Source organism: Spermophilus citellus (genome assembly GCF_964194105.1).
Source record: "Spermophilus citellus genome assembly, chromosome: X".
Classification (NCBI taxonomy): domain Eukaryota; kingdom Metazoa; phylum Chordata; class Mammalia; order Rodentia; family Sciuridae; genus Spermophilus; species Spermophilus citellus.
In genome coordinates this window covers 106,301,440-106,322,059 of record NC_138190.1, presented here as the reverse complement: position 1 = coordinate 106,322,059, position 20,620 = coordinate 106,301,440, and the positions used below count along the sequence as shown (strand labels likewise).

The window sequence follows — 20,620 nt, the reverse complement described above, 5'->3', positions numbered from 1 at the left end:
GTGGTTGAGAGAGTTCTGAATATTGAGAGAAACTTGAGTCATAGGTAAGAAGATCACAGAAAGAAGCTTGAAAATGCAAGAAATATGTGAAAGAATGAGGTAGAGTTCACATATTGTATTTGAGGCATAGTTACTGTTCTGTGAAATGAAAAAACAATTATATAAGTCACTTTTGTGTAAAATAACCTTCCATAGTTCTGTATCTATGTATGCTGTATATCTTTATAGATTATGTTTGTCTTATGTTACAAATTCCTATTTGTGTGAGGAGAAAAAAGATCTGGAAACATTAGCAAAGAAGATATTACCCTAGAGAGGGTGGTCTTAGAGGTCAGGGAATGGAAGGCAATAGGTTGGGGGCATGGATGATAGGGTGGAATATAGGTCAGCTGGATGAAAGGTTTTTATATTGTTTTAAGATTCTGTGATGTGAAAGTAAAATAATGAAATGTTCACAAAAATACAAATAAACTGAATTTACTGGCTTCTTTGGGTTTGGAAAGGCCATTTCTTCCTCTGGGATAGGACAGGAGAAGGACTGCAGACACTGATCTATGTGGCAAAATAGATATGGAAAATCAAGGAGGCTTGTGCTTATATGCTTGTAATGCAGACAAATATCTGAAAGTGTCCAGGATGGGGGCTTCTTGGGGCACTTTGATGAATAAATGGGGGCAGTGGATTGGGCATGGGGGGAGAGAAAATGATCACCACACTGCAGTTACACAGTAGGACAGGACCCAACTGAAAGAAAATTTAGGGGAAGGATCTCGGGTCTGGTAGGAAAAGGAAGAGGGGTAGATCCAGAATGAACCACAGACAAATCTCTTAGGTAGTTACAACTTGCCACCCACTCATTGCAGTGCATTGTTATGTGCAGAAACAGTACCTACAAAAACCAGGCATGTGGACAAAGATGTTACTCATACCTTTCTTCTAGGTTTGTAGCATCTTTTTATTTGCTACTCCACTATGGACAAACTGAACACTAGTTATATTTTGTTTTCAGGTCCAATAAGCCCACAGTGCAATTTCTGGCAACCCAGTATTTACCTGCAAATACTTCAGAGTTTAAAGTAAAGTTCAACTTACTTCAGATCTTTGATTTTACATTATGGATTACACAGTGCTTGGCAAAGCAAGTGTAGCTGAGACACTAGGAAACTGCGCATCTAAAAGGACCTACAAGAGATGAGAAAACAAAAATAATTTTAAAACTTTAAGCAAAAAGCTTATTTTGGCTTCTTTTTCTATGCTAGTATTAATTGACTCTTCTAAAACCTTAGAAGGTGTAACCCCATGTTGCAGATTAGGGAATTAGGCACAAAAAGTTAAGCAATTTGGTCAAAATCATATAAGTTGACAAAGAACTGAGACTATTAATCGGGTCTTACTCCAAATCCATGCTACTATGTGCCAGGCATCAAGGTTATCTGGCTCTTAACATAATGACTATTATAATCATGATTTTAAAACTTTTGTTATATAGTTATACATTACCGTGGGGTTTATTTCAACATATTCATAAATTCATATAATTTGCTCAATTTCAATCCTTAGTGCTTCCATTTTCTCTCCCTCCCTCTCTCCCTCCTATAATCCCTCTCTCTACTGGTTCTCCTTCTATTTATTTATTGGCTTTTAAAATTATAATCACCTCTCTCACTCTCTTGCTCTCCCTCTCTCTCTTACTCTCTCCTCTCTCTTCCGCCCCTCCTCTCTCCCCCTCCTCCCTCTCTCCTCTCCCCTCTCCTCTCCTCTCCTCTCCTCTCCTCTCCTCTCCTCTTCTCTTCTTTCTCTCTCTCTCTCTCTCTCTCCCCCCCCCTTCTCCTCTGTGACTGGCCGCTACAATCCTGCTAATAAAATCTTGGACAGGTAAACGGTTTTTTTGGCTTGTTGAGTTTACAGATCTTTTCCTCCATTCCTTACGTTGGTGCCAAAATTCGGGACGGGGATCCCCGTGGCTCAAGACAGAACCCTGTTCCCAAACTCTGAGCCCAGCCATTCCTGTCGTAGTCCACTCCTCTGATCGCCTGCCTGACATCCACCACTGGCAGTCCGCAGATTGTTCTCAGTGGACACAACATCTTTGTTTGTATGTGGTGCTGAGGATCGAACCCAGGCCATACATATGCCAGCTCCTCCTCAGGTATTACCAGCTACTGGCCAATGAGCCAGACGAAATGCACATCCAATCATCCCAAGAAATCTCCACTGAGTGCTGAAAGATGAAGATACCAAATGACAACTCCACCGAAGGGCCATCTCTCCCCACCATGCCAAAAAAATAAGCCCTTGATTTTCAGCTTTATGTTCTAATCTGCCTTCTCCTGGGCATAGGCTTTTTTCTACCATTCCTACAGACTGGATGACATGCCAGAAATTAATGCTGTTTCTTTCATAGTTGCAGGGCACATTCATGGACTTCTCCCCGGAGGAAATCCATGCTTTCAGTGCATGGATATGGGGCCTCCTGGCCCTTCTTCTCCAACCAACTGACCTCCCTTCCTCCCTCTAAATGATGCCCCTACTCAGCAGGAAATAGCCAGATCAAGTATGACACCCCCAAACCAAAACAAAAAAGGGAGGAATGTTGGTAAAGATGGCGCCCGGAGTGCTTCTCTTCCGGGAGCTCAGGAGTGTTGGTAAAGATAGCACCCGGAGTGCTTCTCTTCCAGGAGCTGAGGTCCATGATGCACTGAATGGTGCGCAAACCATCACCTCCAATCCCTGTGAATGACGCAAAATTTGAATGGCGCACCTCCAATCCCTGAAGTGGCACGAACTCTTGGCCAATAAAGAAGTAACAGCTCACTTGCCTTGCTCCTCCTCATCCGTGTTAAGCCCATAAATATCAACACCCTCTTTGTGTTCGCCCTCTTACTCTCCCTCTCTTACTCTCTTGCTTTCCCTCTCTCTCTTACTCTCCTCTCTCTCTCCCCCCTCTCCCCCCCTCCCCCTTCTCTTCTGTGACTTGCCGCTAGGGTCCTGCTAATAAAATCTCGGACAGGTAAAATAAATAAATAAATAAATAAAATTATAATCACCACTTTGCAGATGTTCTAAGAGATCAAGTGACTTCCCCAAGCTACCTGTACAATATAACTGATTCTTGGTTGTCCGTTCAAATAGAAAAACTAATTATAGTAATTGAAACTCAAGTTTAAGTTCAACAGTGTACTCTCACTTCACCAATATGCTAATGTTGGGAAAGGAATGTTCTGGCTTAAATTTTGACAGGCATTTAAGCCCTCTGATAAAAGCAATAAAGGCAGGGGGTGGAGACTCCATCTAAAGTTGACTTTCTGGAAACCCAGAATTTATCAGAAGCCCCTTTTGTTTCCATCTCTCAAATGTATTTGAGAGTTTTCTAAATCTCTTAAATGTATTTGTCAATTATTTTACTTTATAATATACAACGATCTCATTGGGACCTTATAACCAAGATCCTTCATAATTATTTGTTAACTTAACCTCTCCTACCCCTCTCCCTGCTAGTTCTAAACAAACTCTTCTTGCACTCCCTGTCCTTCCCTATTTCCCTCAAACACAAATTCTCCTTTGCCCATTACCACCTCTATGCTACAGCCAGCTGAGGAAATCCATCTATAAGAGCTAAGAATAGGATTAATGCATTCCTCTAAGAGATCTTTCTGTTCACTCTTCTCCTCAAGGTCCCCTACCACTCAGCTGGCCCCACAATAAGGAAGAGGCATTGTCCTTCATAACTCAGATATTGGGAACAGATTGATATGGTTATTCACTGCTTTAATCAGTCAATAGAACTGTTTTATATAGTGTACAGAATCCATACTATAAAAAGGAAGTAGAATTGCATTTTATCGTATACAGAGAGTTCATATTATTATAGTGGTTTACCTATGTCTCTTTGAACTTCAGCTCTCAGTCCTCTATAAAGGTCTGGTAGGAAGAGCTCAGGTGTTACAGAAAGATACACAGACATGTAGCTCCTCTTCTTAACCTGGAAATTTTTGAGGCCTCAGCGATGAAGTATACATGCAGAAGAGTGACAACCAATCCAATGTTAGGTTTGCAAACTTTCCCAGAATGGTCACTGACACCAAAATCGTGGATCTTGAAGATTTTAAATGCTTATAACACTTTATAATGATAAAGCACATCCACAGAGTGACAATGAAGACTAATGTGCACGTGCACGTCACACACAAAACACACACACAAACACACACACACACACACACACACACACACAGCACCCAGTACATGGTAAGTGCTCAAAAAACTAGCTTTCCTCATTGTTTACCTAGGCTAGTGTTCAATGCATGGTAGATAATCAGTAAATCCTTACATTATTGACTGACATAAAATATGGAAAGCTGAGGTGATTACTTCTACTTATTGATGACACTTGAAATGATCATATGCCTAAGTACTTAAAATAAATAAGTAATAAAGAAAGAAATAAGGCAAAAAAACTAGAGGAAGGATATGAATATACTCACTGATTAAATGTTTTTTTTCTTTTTTTATTGGTTGTTCACAACATTACAAAGCTCTTGACATATCATATTTCATACATTAGATTGAAGTGGGTTATGAACCCCCAATTTTACCCCAAATGCAGATTGCAGAATCACGTCGGTTACACATCCACAATTTTACATAATGCCCTATTAGTAATTGTTGTATTCTGCTACCTTTCCTATCCCCTACTATCCCCCCTCCCCTCCCCTCCCATCTTCTCTCTCTACCCCATCTACTGTAATTCATTTCTCTCCTTGTTTATTTTCCCATTCCCCTCACAACCTCTTATATGTAATTTTGTATAGCAATGAGGGTCTCCCTTCATTTCCATGCAATTTCCCTTTTCTCTCCCTTTCCCTCCCATCTCATGTCTCTGTTTAATGTTAATCTTTTCTTCCTGCTCTTCCTCCCTGCTCTGTTCATAGTTGCTCTCATTATATCAAAGAAGACATTTGGTATTTGTTTTTTAGGGATTGGCTAGCTTCACTAAGCATAATCTGCTCTAGTGCCATCCATTTCCCTGCAAATTCCATGATTTTGTCATTTTTTAGTGCTGCGTAATACTCCATGGTGTATAAATGCCACATTTTTTTTATCCATTCATCTATTGAAGGGCATCTGGGTTGGTTCCACATTGTTGGCATTAATGTCATGGTTTTTTCTTCCTCCTCAAACCCAAGTAGGTGCTGACACTTCAGAGACATTGAAAGAGGACTGTGACTGCTTTTTACACAGAACAACATAGCCAGAATGTCCATTTTTGTATAGGTAGATTGGAGTAGTACAATTGACTGTAAATTATCAATTATCCTTTTTGCATATTCTTATTCCTGTATCTCATACAACCAGTGAAACAAGTCCACTGATTTAATCTGTAATCTAGAAGATTTATCCTTTGTTTTCCTTTTGGTCCACTTCAATAACTCTTCTTGAAGTCCTGGAGAGACTTTTCTCCCAAAAGTAGTTTCCACAGTCTTTGCTTTTCTGTTATGTAAGAGGCCAAATAAAAATTGTATCATTGGTGATGAAAACCCTTTTCCATATTGTTGGAATATTTCTTGCCATGTTTTTCCCACATGACAAAAAAATATCCTTTTTTTTGTCAGTCTTCAGGGCATAGAACACAGCAGTCAGGAATTCTTGGAAACTGAAGTGAAGAAAAGTATAGACATTGACATCTCCTTCATTTTTTTAAGAAAATGATTGAGAAAAATGCAGTCAGTATCATAAACTCCTATTTGATGTTTTCTGAGGTCACTAAATGCAAACATAACCCGATGCTTCTGTAGACCCTCCACAGCCAAAGAGCAAAGGCCCCACAGGCAACTTTGTCCCTTCCACATTGATATGCCTATAAGGGTTTTGAGGCACTTAGAAAAGTAGAACAGATACATGTCAGTCATGGTCTTAAGGGACTGCAGAAGAGTTCTATCAACATCTCCCTGTGACTGCAGGATACTGCATAACATCCAGGAATCAATTGGAAGAGAAGATATAATGTCAAGGCCTTCACTGTGTTGCAAACCATAGAAGATTTTCATAGCTGCATTAGCACCTGAAAACTGACTCAAGAAATATGCTCTTTTTTCAGCATCTGTAAACTATAGGACTTCTGCCTGGATAGGTTGCTTTAACAGAGAGTGGAGTTTCTTCATGGCTGTGAGCCAGGCAGTTATTAGGAGAGAGGATTCAGGAAAGTTTTTCTTCACCAAACTGCACAAGAGTATCTCTACTGGCTTCCTCTCCTGGGGATTATCAGTAAGATCCTCTTCTTGGTCACCCCCATGGTATTGCAGCTCAGAAAATCCATCAAGAATAAATAGAAGTTTCTCTGGATATAGAAGTATAATGTCCAGGATTGGTCCCTTTATGTCTTGAAATATGTTAGTGATCAGGTCAACAGCACTAAGATTATTAGTGTGGCTGATTTCTCTGCAACTGACATAAATGAGATAGTCAAATCTGCCTGGAGTGACCATTCCTGCTGCCCAGTCAAACATGAATTTGTGCACCACAGCTGTTTTCCCAGTCTCAGCACATCCCTGAAGCACCAGAGTTCTGGATGAGCTGAAACCTTCTTCATTAGGATTAAATACATGTTCCATCTTAACAAAATGATATTGTTGAGGAATTCCACATGGTGTCTTTTCTGATACACAATTCTCTTTTACAAGAAGCAGCCGTGACTCTACATGCTTGCCATGGTGATAACATTTATCAACTCCTATTTTTAGGTGTTTTTCCCTTAGATGTTTTCTGTATATTTCCTAGTAGTCTAATGAGGTGACACCAAGAGTAAATAATTACAGAATCGTAGACAGCAATGCAAACAACAACTATGACTAATACCACCATCACTGCCATCTCTTCTTAGATGACTCAAAGGCTCTTCAAATTTTACATGTCTAAACCTGAGCTCTTGATTTATATACCTACCTAGCCCCAGTGCCCACAAATTACTCTCACCCAGACATCTTTTATCTCAGTTAAATGATGCCATCTGGGGCTGGGATTGTGGCTCAGCTGTAGAGCACTCACCTAGCATGGGAAGGACCTGGGTTTGATTCTCAGCACCACTTAAAAATAAAGGCATTGTATTGTGTTCATCTACACCTAAAAGATAAATATTTTTAAAAAATTAAAAAATGATGCCATCTAATTGATCAGAAAAACTTTGAGATGTTTATTTTTTCTTTCAATTATCTATGTCAATTAACAAGGTCTATTATTCATACCTTCAAAAATAAGCCCTAGCAATCATCAAGAATACAAGTATCAGGCTAGGCGTGGTGGCAAAAGCATATAATCCCAGCAGCTCAGGGGGCTGAGGCAGTAAGGGGATTTCTGGAAAGCAGTAAGGAGATTTCTCAAAAGACTAGAAATGGAACTACCATTTGACCTCATTATTCCACTCCTCAGTATATATTCAAAGGACTTAAAATTAGTGATACAGCTACATCAATGTTTATAGCAGCTCAATTCACTAAGCTATGGAACCACCTAGGGGTTCCTCAACAGATGAATGGATAAAGAAAATGTGTATATATACACAATGGAGTATTACTTGGCCATAAAAATGAAAGTATGGCATATTCTGGTAAATGGATAGACCTGGAGACTACCATGCTAAGTGAAATAAGCCAGACCCAAAAAGTCCAAGGTTAAATGTTTTCTCTGATATGCGGAAGCTAGTCCAAAATAAGGTGGGGAGGTTGAAAAAAAAAAACGATAGGTGTGGTGGTGCATACCTGTAATTTCAGTAGCTTGGGAGGCTGAGGCAGGAGGATCTCAAGTTCAAAACCAGCCTCAGCTACTAAGTGAAGCCCTGAATAATTTAGTGAGGCCTTGGGCAGCTTACTGAGACCCTGTCTCAAAATAAAATATAAGGGCTGGGGATGTGGCTCAAGCGGTAGCGCGCTCGCCTGGCATGTGTGGGGCCCGGGTTCAATCCTCAGCACCACATACAAAGATGTTGTGTCCACCAAGTACTGAAAAATAAATATTAAAAAAATTCTCTCTCTCTCTCTCTCTCTCTCTCTCTCTCTCTCTCTCTCTCTGTCTCTCTCTCTCTCTTTTAAAAAAATAAAATATAAAAAGGGCTGAGGATAGGTATCAGTGGTTAAGTGCCCCTGGGTTCAATCCCTGGTACCAAGAAAAAAAAAAAAAGAAGACCAGTGGGGTAGGAAAAAGGAAACAAAGAAAAGGGTAGTGGGATGGGATAGGGAAACACAGTGGAATGAATGTAACCTAACATTCCTATGTACATATATGAATATACTACATTGAATCTCTCCATCATGAGCACCCACAAAACAAATTAAAAAAACAAAGTAAATAGCAAAAAGATCAAAGTAATACAGAGAAGGGAATAGGGGGGTAAGAGGAAGAGAAGGGAAGAGGAAATACTGGGGAGTGAACTAGAACAAATTTTATTCCATGATTCTCTAATTATGTCAAAATAAATCCTATTGTCATGTATAACTAAAAAGAACTAATAAAAATAAAATTTAGAAATGAAATTTAATAAAATTTTAAAAAGCATAAGCCTCAAATTCATTTATTTATCAGCATGTCCTCAAGATCACATAAGTCTAAGGTACTATGAACTCTACTGGACTGATGAAACAGACTCCTATTTTTCTACTCTTATCTATCTGATCCAAGTAGCCAAAGTGAGTTTCTATAAACATTAATTAGATCATGTCACTGCCCTGTCCAAAATAGTTCAAGAGCTTTTCATTGCACTTGGTCTAAAAAACAAAATCCTTATTTCATCCTACAAGGTGTTCCATTATCTGGACCCTACCTATCTCCCCTCCCCAGCCTCGTTTTATATAATTCTCCTTACTTCCTCCAATAAAGCCTCTCATAAATACCATTTTCTCTCCTACTTCAGAGCCTTTTCACTAGCAGTCCTTTCTACCTTGAATATTCTTCCTCCTGTTCTTCCCATGGTGAGTTTCTTCTTATACTTCTGATCTCAAATAGGACTTCTCAGAAGAGATTCTGCCTGGCCACCAAAATAAAGATTCATTCCACTATTCCTCTTCCCAGCACCCTATTTTTCCCGGTATGTCACTTATCACAATTTATAATTATCTTATTTTTTTGCTTCAATTATTTGTCTTCCCCACTAAATAATAATCTAAATGACAACAAAGGTCTTATCTGTCTTTTTCACCACAGTACCCAGAATACCTAGCACAGTGGCCAGCACATAGTGGACACTAAATACATATTTATTGAATATGGCTATTAATGCTTTTGAATTAAAAGCAAGTCATTTATTATTAAATATTCTGTGCTTCATATTGTGCTTGGCCCTTTACATACATTTCTGATTTAATTCTCAAAACAATCTCAAAAGTTAGGTATTGTCCACATTTGATAGTTGAAGAAATTCAAACATATAACCAGGACTGGCTTCTGGAGTGTGTGTCAGGTCTTCATGCTCAAGACCCACGCTTGATTTAATATTCAGCTATTGCTGTCTTGAAATTCTTAACATTTGAACAAGAGATCCTGTGTTTTCACTTTGTACAAAACTGCAAATTATATAGCCAGTCCTCCTTATGGCATTTGGTAGCTTGATCAATTCTGGTAAATGAAAGAGCTTTAATTCTGATCCAGGTTTATCTGAGGTTTATGTGCTTAAACACTATACTAAGTAGCTTTTCACCTGCATCTAGAAAAAGTAACTCAGGAAATCAGATATCCAGTTCAAACTACTGTTATGTGAATGTCTACACAGCATTTTCCAAATGAGTTGTTCCTTAGAACATTATTATGCCATATATTAGTAAGGAAAGCTGTAAAAAGGTGTTCTGTGACCAAATAAATTGAGGAAAATGCACCCTCTTTCCCCTGAGTTTCTAAATGTTAGATATTAGCTTATGAAATACTTCTTTATTTCAAGTTAAATAGGCTATTTAAATTTATTTAATCTAACATTTTCTGGTCTTAAATGACTAAAGAACCCTAACAGCAAAGTTGTTAACTCCTGGAAAACAATGTCTGTAGAATGAAGGGGAATGCTGAACCACATAAGAGTTGGCAAATATTTTCTGAAAAATTGTCATGAATAGTTTGGGTTTTTCAGTCTCTATTGCAAGTACTCAATTTTGCCATCTTAGCATGAAAGCAGCCATAGACAATATGTAAATGAATAGTCTTTTCCAGTAAAACATTTTTACAAAAATAGGCAACTGGCTGGATTTGGCCTACTAGCTACAGTTTGTTGGTCCTTATTTACATAATTCCCAAAGAGAATTTGCTAGCCTATAAAAATTTCTACATCTATCTCTTAACAACTTTTGTTAATGATTGCTAACGAATAAAGTGGAAATGTGAAAAGGTTGGGGATGAGAAGGTGGTTCATGAGAGAGACTAATCCCAAAATAGAAAAAGAGGGTAAAATAAAAAATACATCTACCTGTAAGCTCCTTCCTTGAAAAACGAAACCAGAGAACCAGAAGCAGCTGTGGAGGAAGAGTTTGAGTTAGGAGAAGCACAAATATACCTTCATACCTAATATACCTTCATACATGAAACAAACAGAAATATAGCTACATTGCTACAGCCATTCATACTGTTCCTCAAACAGAAATACAAGGAACAAAGTAAGTCACTTCACATCTTTTTTTAATGTACCCACAAAGATATTTTATAGCTAATGCCCACCATAAAGGAAAACATAAGAACTTCCCTTACATACATATATGGGTTGTGAACATTTTAACTTATGATTAATAAGAAAAATTTAGGCATAAACTTAAAGATGTGTACAATACTTGAAATGACTATTTTCTGCTATTTTTCTTTCCATTGAACATTAATTAGCCTATTGCTTCTGTAGAACCTTCTTTTGAGCCTAACTTGGTAAATGGGAAAGAATAAAGCATTGGCCTTTAACAATATATACAATGGCCTACATTCACATACATATATCCATGTTCAATCCAAACACGTGCACATAAAAGTAAATAAATAAGAATAAACAAGCAAGCATACAAGTCCACATTCCTATAGTAGTAGTTATTGTTTGTTTACTACTTGCAACCTCTAGGAGAAGGTGTGACTAGATGGGTGATAAAGGTGGGTGGATGGAAGCAGGGTCTGCAGAGGCAGACATTAGAATGTCACAGAAATGAGAAGGCAAGAGACTGGTACCAGGTTTTGTTCCCAGCTGCTAAACATTCCTTGTAGTTCAGGAATCAGCCACCAGGGGAGGACTCTAGCAAAGTTTACTCTTTGCTCTTTTGTGCTCTCTTGTTAGAAAGCTGTGGTTACAGCAAAGGGAGATGATAAGCCTTTTCTGATTATATGATTATGAATGCTTTGCAGATTATGGAAAATAATAAACCACAGTTGCCTCTTCACCTTTCTGCTTGCTTTTTCCTCATTTTGGGCAACACAAAAATTGTGCAGTCCATTCTAAATTAAGAAGTAAATACTGTATCCAAGTTATATCTTAAGATACACACACATACACATACACACACATACATCTAACAAAAAATTTAAGTTTTCAGAAGAATCACAAAGGCTATGATAAATAGAAGAAAGAGAATGAAAAGTTTTATCTAGAATACTCCTTATTCGTTCAATTACCTTTCTCTGCAGACAACAAACTCCAGGTACAAGCAGGTTCCATATCTTTTCTTCTGACTGTTCATCCTAGAAAATCAAGAAAATAGAAATAACAGCTATAATACCCTTCTACAAAATATCTTTGGTGATCTTGGTAAAGAGAGAATTGTAAGACTATATGTTGGAATGTTTAGAAAAAATAGTCTAGAAAATCAAGAGACATAGGCCCTAGTTCCATTTCTGTCTACCTATGGAATTTGTGTAAAATTATTTACTTTTCTTGGTCTGTGTTATTATTTTCAAAATGGCTGAGGAAATGCTAGACCAGGTTTCTTTCTTTTTAGGTTTCACATTGAAAGAAAAGTGGTTTTCAGTTATACCACTGCATATTAGAATCATTTTTATACTACCATCTGGAACTAATTTTCCTTCTTTGCAATATGAATTATCACATTCTAATATATTTAGTCATTTACTTTTGTATGAAAGAAAAGCAAGGAACCAGGAGGTGGGTGAGCAAGAAATGAAAGACGAAGACCAGGCAGAGATACACACGAGAGTTTATTTATCAGAGCTGACAAATAAAGGCCATCTCTCCATTGAAGGAGAGAGGCAATACAGGCTTGGGTTCCAACTTTTATAGGGCAGGCTCAGGAATCAGAGCTGCATGGGTCCTAATCTAGGCAGTGAAGGGTTGGGTTGGTAGGAGGGAGTGGTGAACCTTTCTCAGACAGGACCTTGGGCAGGAAAGCAAAACTTTTTCTTAAAAATGACCATCTAGATGCAAAGCAAGGACCTTGCAATGTGTTACACTTATTGTTATTTGTCAGTTTTCTCACCTAAACTGTATTATAGTCATTGCCATGAACTTTACAATTCTACACAAAAATGTGGGGTTTATTTTTCTATTTTTTTTTCCTTTTAGCTCAACCTTGAGACTTGCTTTGACCAAAACAGTATACCCATAATTGGACATGCCCCCTCTTGAAATTCTTTTTTTCCCCACATTTTTATTGGTGCATTATAGTTGTACATACTGGTGGGATTTGTTGCTACATATTCATATGTGCACACAATATAATAAATTTAGCTAATATCACTCCCCTGCACTTCCCCCCTCCCCTCCTCCATCCCCTGGTCACTTTCCTCTATTGTTTTACAGATCCCACTTTAATTTTTAGGAGATCCACCTCAACCTTTCTTTTCCTTTTTCGTCTCTAGCTTCCACGTTTGAGAGAAAACACATGACCCTTGACCTTCTGGGTTTGACTTAGTTTGCTTAACATAATGGTCTCAAGTTCCATCCATCTTCCTGCAAATGACATAATTTCATTCTTCTTTATGACTGATGAAAACTCCATTGTTTATATCTATCACATTTTCTTTATCCATTCATCCATTGACAGACACCTAAGCTGGTTCCATAGTTTGGCTATTGTGGATTATGCTGCTATAAACACGGGGGTACATGTTATCACTGTAACAAGATGACTAATTGTTCAGGATGAAAACCAAGAAGTGGTAGAGCTAGCTGGGTCATATGGGCTTTGTACTGAGGTGGGGGGTATGCATGCATGCAAGGGCTGGGAGTTATTAAGTGCTTCCTCTTTTTGTGTTGCTCACAAAGCTGCCATTTCAAGTGTCTAAGGATTGAATCTAAAATAGCTTTTAGTTTCCCTTCTCACCAGTTTAAGGTTGGATGAAGTGGTATGTACTGCTGATTGGATTTTTGTCTGGACAGATGAGACAGATGCACTCCGAGAGTGGGGCTGCTGCAAAATTCTATAAGGAAAGTTCTGGCAGCTAGGGTGTAGGATTAATCAGGCCTTAGGGGTTTTGTTGGATGCTATCTGCTCTGGAGAGATTAGATCAACACACCCCTAGGCCCCCTCAGATGCTGATCTCTGATGGGAGTCTAAATTTCAGGATCCTCCCAAGAACTCTACTTACTGGGCAGGGGAACCAACCCTATACACACTCTGCTGCCCACAAACACAGCCTATCCACACTTAGTCATTGAGTATATTCACATCCACCTGTTAAGACTCCATAGCCTCTTCAGCTGGTCACATGAGCCATCAGACTCAAAGGAGAAGTGAACTCAGCTCCTCTTCATTTTTCTAACTGAATCCCTCAGGAACAATCTTCCCTGTGCTTGTTTCTTTCATGTTTTCTGCTAGATACACCCTATGCCACACAGTAGGCACTTGCCAGGAGAATATAGCTATGTTTGCTATGATCTCCTAGGTTCCTGAAACAGCTAGCTGCAACATGGCTATCTCAAAATGGCTCCTGCCTCAGCTCTCCGCTTACCAGTTGAGAAATACAGACCACTTTTAAAAACATCAGTTTGTGGTGCAGTTTCCGGTTCAACAAAGTTCAGGCTGCTTTTCTGATCTATAGGGTTTTCTGTAGCAAATCTGTTTATTGTGTTTCTCTCTGTGTTGTCCCCTCTGTGGTAAACCAGACTGCTGCCTCTGCTGCAACCAGTTTGATTTTATGTACTCTTTCTTCTTTGTTCAATATGCCAGAATTTCTGAGTCTCTAAGACACTGTGTCCAATTATTGAATTTTAGCAAGATTGCTCTTTCACCCACCTCAGCGAGAAGCAATACTCCTGCTACTTGAATTCCAAGCCACGGAGCAACTAGAAATGAGCCTTCCTCTAATCTGCCATCTTGAATCTCTCCCTGTCTTGTAATTCCATCACTATTAGGAGAGGAGTCTTAAGAGAAACAATCCTCAGCTAGTCCACTGGTCCAAGAAGGAGGAGTATGTGAAGCACACCACCTAGTTTACCCATAATCCTAGAGCAAAAATGTAGAGTCTTACAGTTGCCCAATAGAGCTAAGCAGCTGAGTCCCAGATGGCCTCCAAAGTTGTGATAATGTAAGTGCTTAATATCACAGAGATTATGTGGTTGCTACATACCACTGTGGCAATAGCTAACTGATAAATCTTGATAGAACACATATGCCTAGTACATGTTTGGCACAGAGTAGATATTAAATATTTGATGAATAAATTGAATGGATAGATGCTTTTAAAGATAATCCAATTACTGGCCCATACTCTTGATAAATCAGAATCTTTGGTGAGGTCTGGCATTGATTTTCTTAAAAGCATATCCAGGTGATTCCAATACATGGACAGCAAAGAAAGCCACTGTTGGAATTCAAGCTCCCGTTTGCCTGCTTCCCGCAGACAAACAGCTGTGACTCAGCACTAATCCATCCTGCTGAAACAACTGGTCAGCCCTTCTCATCCTACGGAGGTAAATGCCTACCGAGCCTTCATAGGTAGTGGCCACAGGTTTGAAACGGGGCTTGGGAGAGACAGTAAGGACCCACCCGTTGTATTGGTTGCCTGGCAAAGGGAAACGAACTGTCGCCATTTGCAAGAGACACCACTATGGCAGAGAACTGAGGTCATCAGACTGCGGCGGAGGAGATAACTTCATTGAAACCTACGGCTACAGGTGTGTAATCCCCTACCCTTCCCTCTCCACACATCGGGGAAACCTTAAGGGCCCCTCCCAGCTCTCCCGTGAGCACGATAGCCAGACCCAGGGAATCAGAGGTGGCGCAGGACCCGCGGCTCAGAACTACCGCTCCCACCAGTGCTGACAGCTGAGGTCTCTTGCACCAGCTACCCGAGGCGTGGCTACCGGAGGGCAGGTAAAATTCGCTGAGGATTCTCAGCCCCAAGCTCTACAAACTTAGGGTCTGAGGGAATGGCAAACTGGGAGAGTGTGCCCAGTCGTTCATGAAAACAGGGCTCCCGGGAGCAGCAGACCCGGCGTGTAGCCAGTATTGTGGTGAGCGGCACCCGTGAGAGGGGCCTGGCTAGAGGAAAAGTGGGAAGTGACTAGACACAAGAGGAGGCCCTAGGCACTCAGGATTGGAGACTCGCCCAGTATGGGAGGAGCTGCTGCACAGTGATTGGTTCCCGCGTATTGACAGGAGAAACTTGGCCTGGTGGGCACAGCGCCACCTACTGGAAGAGAAGTTAATCAAACTCTAAGATGGCATTTATTAGTTTTTTTTTCTTTTCTCTCTTTTTTTTTTTGATTTGGGTTTTTCTTTCATTTTCATTTTTCTTTCTTGTTTTTTTAATTTTTTTTACAATTTTTTTTAAATTTTTTTTCTTCTAATTTTAATTTTAATTTTTTTATTATTTTTAATTTTTTTTTTATTTCCTATTTTTTTTCTTTTGTCTTTTCATTTCTTTTCAATTATCTTATCCCCCCTTCCTTGAATTCTACCTGCTTACTCTCATTCTCTTTAGTGACTTCTTCCCTTCCCTTCTAATACCTTTCCTCCCAAGCATCTAATAAATTTATAGGAGTAAACAGTAATTCATCAGTCAAACAGAACAAGAAGTAACATGAGCAGTTTCAAAAAGCAAGGAAGAAAAGGAGTACAAACAATGCAGGACAGCCTAAATATTCAGGAGGACCTAGAGTCATCAGAAAAATGGTCATATAAAGAACTCAAGGAACACCTTAGACAGATGGAATGGAACCTTAAAGAGGATACAAGACAGCAAATTCAAGCAGCGAAAGAACACATTGAGAATGAATTACATAAACAGATAAAAGAAGAAGTTAAGCATCTCTATCAGGAGATAGAGATTATAAAAAATAATCAAACAATAATTCTAGAAATGAAGGAAATGATAAACCAAATTAAAAACTCAATTGAGAGTATCACTAACAGAGTGGAGCAAGTAGAAGCCAGAACGTCAGATAATGAAGACAAAATATATCATCTTGAAAACAGTCTAGCTATCTCAGAAAGGCTGGTAAAAAATCACGAGAAAAACATCCAAGAGTTATGGGATAACATTAAAAAACCAAACTTACGAGTCATCGGGATAGAAGAAGGTACAGAGATTCAAACCAAGGGAATGAGTAACTTGCTGAATGAAATAATTACAGAAAACTTTCCAGAAATAAAAAAGGAAACAGATATACAAATTGAAGATGCATACAGGACACCGAGCACACAAAATCACAGTAGACCAACGCCAAGACACATTGTTATGAAGATATCCAATATACAGAACAAAGAGAAAATATTAAAAGCTACAAGAGAAAGGAGACAGATTATATTCAGGGGTAAACCAATAAGGTTAACAACGGATTTTTCATCACAGACACTGAAAGCAAGAAGGTCATGGAACAATGTATTTCAAACACTGAAAGACAATGGATGCCAACCAAGAATTCTGTATCCAGCAAAATTAAGCTTCAGGTATGACAATGAAATAAAAATCTTTCATGATAAACAAAAGTGAAAAGAATTTGCAGCCAGAAAACCAGCATTGCAAAGCATTTTGAGCAAAACACTACACGAGGAAGAAATGAAAAACAATAACCAAAACCATCAGTAGGAAGTGCCTCGGTAAAGACAGAGGGCGAAGGGAAAGATAATCATGGAGAAACAAACTAAATTTTTTTTAAAAAAAGGATAAATAATCAAACATGAATGGAAATACAAACCATATATCAATAGTAACTCTGAATGTGAATGGCTTAAACTCTCCAATAAAGGGACATAGGCTGGTATCATGGATTAAAAAAACAAATCCAACAATATGCTGCCTCCAGGAGACACCTGATTGGAAAAGACATACATAGGCTGAAGGTGAACAGATGGGAAAAAATATACCATGCACAGGGTCCTCGTAAGCAAGCAGGGGTGGCCATCCTCATATCGAATAAAATCGACTTCAAGACTAAGTTAATCAAAAGGGATAAAGAAGGACATTATATACTGTTAAAAGGAACCATTCACCAACAAGACATAACAATTATCAATATTTATGCACCAAATAATGGTGCTGCGACATTCATAAAACAAATTCTCCTCAAGTTCAAGAATCAAATAGACCACAACACAATAATTATGGGTGACTTCAACACACCTCTCTCACCATTGGACAGATCCTCCAAACAACAGTTGAATAAAGAAACTATAGAACTCAATATCACAATCAATAACCTAGACTTAACTGACATATATAGAATATATCAACCATCATCAAATGGATATACTTTTTTCTCAGCAGCACATGGATCCTTCTCAAAAATAGACCATATATTATGCCATAGGGCAACCCTCAGTAAATATAAAGGGGTGGAGATAATACCTTGCATTTTATCTGATCATAATGGAATGAAACTGGAAATCAATGATAAAAGAAGGAAGGAAAAATCCTACATCACATGGAAAATGAACAATATGTTACTGAATGATCAATGGGTTACAGAAGACATAAAGGAGGAAATCAAAAAATTCTTAGAGATAAATGAAAATACAGACACAACATATCAGAATCTATGGGACACAATGAAAGCAGTTTTAAGAGGAAAATTCATCGCCTGGTGGTCATTCCTCAAAAAAAGAAAAAACCAACAAATAAATGAGCTCACACTTCATCTCAAAGCCCTAGAAAAGGAAGAGCAAAACAACAGCAAATGTAGCAGAAGGCAAGAAATAATTAAAATCAGAGCGGAAATCAATGAAATTGAAACAAAAGAAACTATTGAAAAAATTAACAAAACTAAAAGTTGGTTCTTCGAAAAAATAAATAAGATCGACAGACCTTTAGCCATGCTAACGAAGAGAAGAAGAGAGAGAACTCAAATTACTAACATACGGGATGAAAAAGGCAATATCACAACAGATGCTACAGAAATACAGAAGACAATTAGAAATTATTTTGAAAACCTATATTCCAATAAAATAGAAGATAGTGAAGACATTGATAAATTTCTTAAGTCATATGATTTGCCCAGACTGAGTCAGGAGGATACACACAATTTGAACAGACCAATATCAATGGATGAAATTGAAGAAACCATCAAAAGACTACCAACCAAGAAAAGCCCAGGACCGGATGGGTATACAGCGGAGTTCTACAAAACCTTTAAAGAAGAATTAATACCAATACTTTTCAAGTTATTTCAGGAAATAGAAAAAGAGGGAGCTCTTCCAAATTCATTCTATGAGGCCAACATCACCCTGATTCCAAAACCAGACAAAGACACCTCAAAGAAAGAAAACTACAGACCAATATCTCTAATGAACCTAGATGCAAAAACCCTCAACAAAATTCTGGCGAATCAAATACAAAAACACATCAAAAAAATTGTGCACCATGATCAAGTAGGATTCATCCCTGGGATGCAAGGATGGTTCAACATACGGAAATCAATAAATGTTATTCACCACATCAATAGACTTAAAGATAAGAACCATATGATCATCTCGATAGACGCAGAGAAAGAATTCGACAAAGTACAGCATCCCTTTATGTTCAAAACATTAGAAAAACTAAGGATAACAGGAACTTACCTTGACATTGTAAAAGCTATCTATGCTAAGCCTCAGGCTAGCATCATTCTGAATGGACAAAAGTTAAAGGCATTCCCTCTAAAATCTGGAACAAGACAGGGATGCCCTCTATCACCACTTCTATTCAATATAGTTCTCGAAACACTGGCCAGAGCAATTAGACGAAAGAAATTAAAGGCATAAAAATAGGAAAAGAAGATCTTAAATTATCACTATTTGCAGATGACATGATTCTATACCTAACAGACCCAAAAGGGTCTACAAAGAAACTACTAGAACTAATAAATGAATTCAGCAAAGTGGCAGGATATAAAATCAACACGCATAAATCAAAGGCATTTCTGTATATCAGCGACAAAACTTCTGAAACAGAAATGAGGAAAAACTCTCCATTCACAATATCCTCAAAAAAAAAAAAAAACTTGGGAATCAACCTAACAAAAGAGGTGAAAGATTTATACAATGAAAACTACAGAACCCTAAAGAGAGATATAGAAGAAGATCTTAGAAGATGGAAAAATATACCCTGTTCATGGATAGGCAGAACTAACATCATCAAAATGGCGACATTACCAAAAGTTCTCTATAGGTTTAATGCAATGCCAATCAAAATCCCAACGGCATTTCTTGTAGAAATAGATAAAGCAATCATGAAATTCATATGGAAAAATAAAAGACCCAGAATAGCAAAAGCAATTCTAAGCAGGAAGTGTGAATCAGGCGGTATAGCGATACCAGATTTCAAACTATATTACAGAGCAATAGTGACAAAAACAGCATGGTACTGGTACCAAAACAGGCGGGTGGACCAATGGTATACAATAGAGGACACAGAGACTAATCCACAAAGTTACAACTATCTTATATTTGATAAAGGGGCTAAAAGCATGCAATGGAGGAAGGATAGCATCTTCAACAAATGGTGTTGGGAAAACTGGAAATCCATATGCAACAAAATGAAACTGAATCCCTTTCTTTCGCCATGCACAAAAGTTAACTCAAAATGGATCAAGGAGCTTGATATCAAATCAGAGACTCTGCGTCTGATAGAAGAAAAAGTTGGCTCCTATCTACATATTGTGGGGTCGGGCTCCAAATTCCTTAATAGGACACCCATAGCACAAGAGTTAATAACAAGAATCAACAAATGGGACTTACTTAAACTAAAAAGTTTTTTCTCAGCAAGAGAAACAATAAGAGAGGTAAATAGGGAGCCTACATCCTGGGAACAAATTTTTACTCTTCACACTTCAGATAGAGCCCTAATATCCAGAGTATACAAAGAACTCAAAAAATTAGACAGTAAGATAACAAATAACCCAATCAACAAATGGACCAAGGACCTGAACAGACACTTCTCAGAGGAGGATATACAATCAATCAACAAGTACATGAAAAAATGCTCACCATCGCTAGCAGTCAGAGAAATGCAAATCAAAACCACCCTAAGATACCATCTCACTCCAGTAAGATTGGCAGTCACTATGAAGTCAAACAACAACAAGTGCTGGCGAGGATGTGGAGAAAAGGGTACACTTGTACATTGCTGGTGGGACTGCAAATTGGTGCAGCCAATTTGGAAAGCAGTTTGGAGATTCCTGGGAAAGATGGGAATGGAACCACCATTTGACCCTGCTATTGCCCTTCTTGGACTATTCCCTGAA

General features: G+C 38.5%; 1 pseudogene across 1 annotated transcript; it reads right to left on the bottom strand.

Moving 5' to 3' along the window:
• Positions 1–1,172: 1,172 nt before the first annotated feature.
• Positions 1,173–14,398, bottom strand: LOC308639509 (NACHT, LRR and PYD domains-containing protein 3-like; annotated as a pseudogene). The gene is made up of 5 exons: positions 14,395–14,398; positions 11,617–11,673; positions 10,439–10,484; positions 5,140–6,781; positions 1,173–1,182 (listed from the first exon to the last, which is right to left on the bottom strand). The product of its transcript is annotated as an NACHT, LRR and PYD domains-containing protein 3-like (transcript).
• Positions 14,399–20,620: the final 6,222 nt, after the last annotated feature.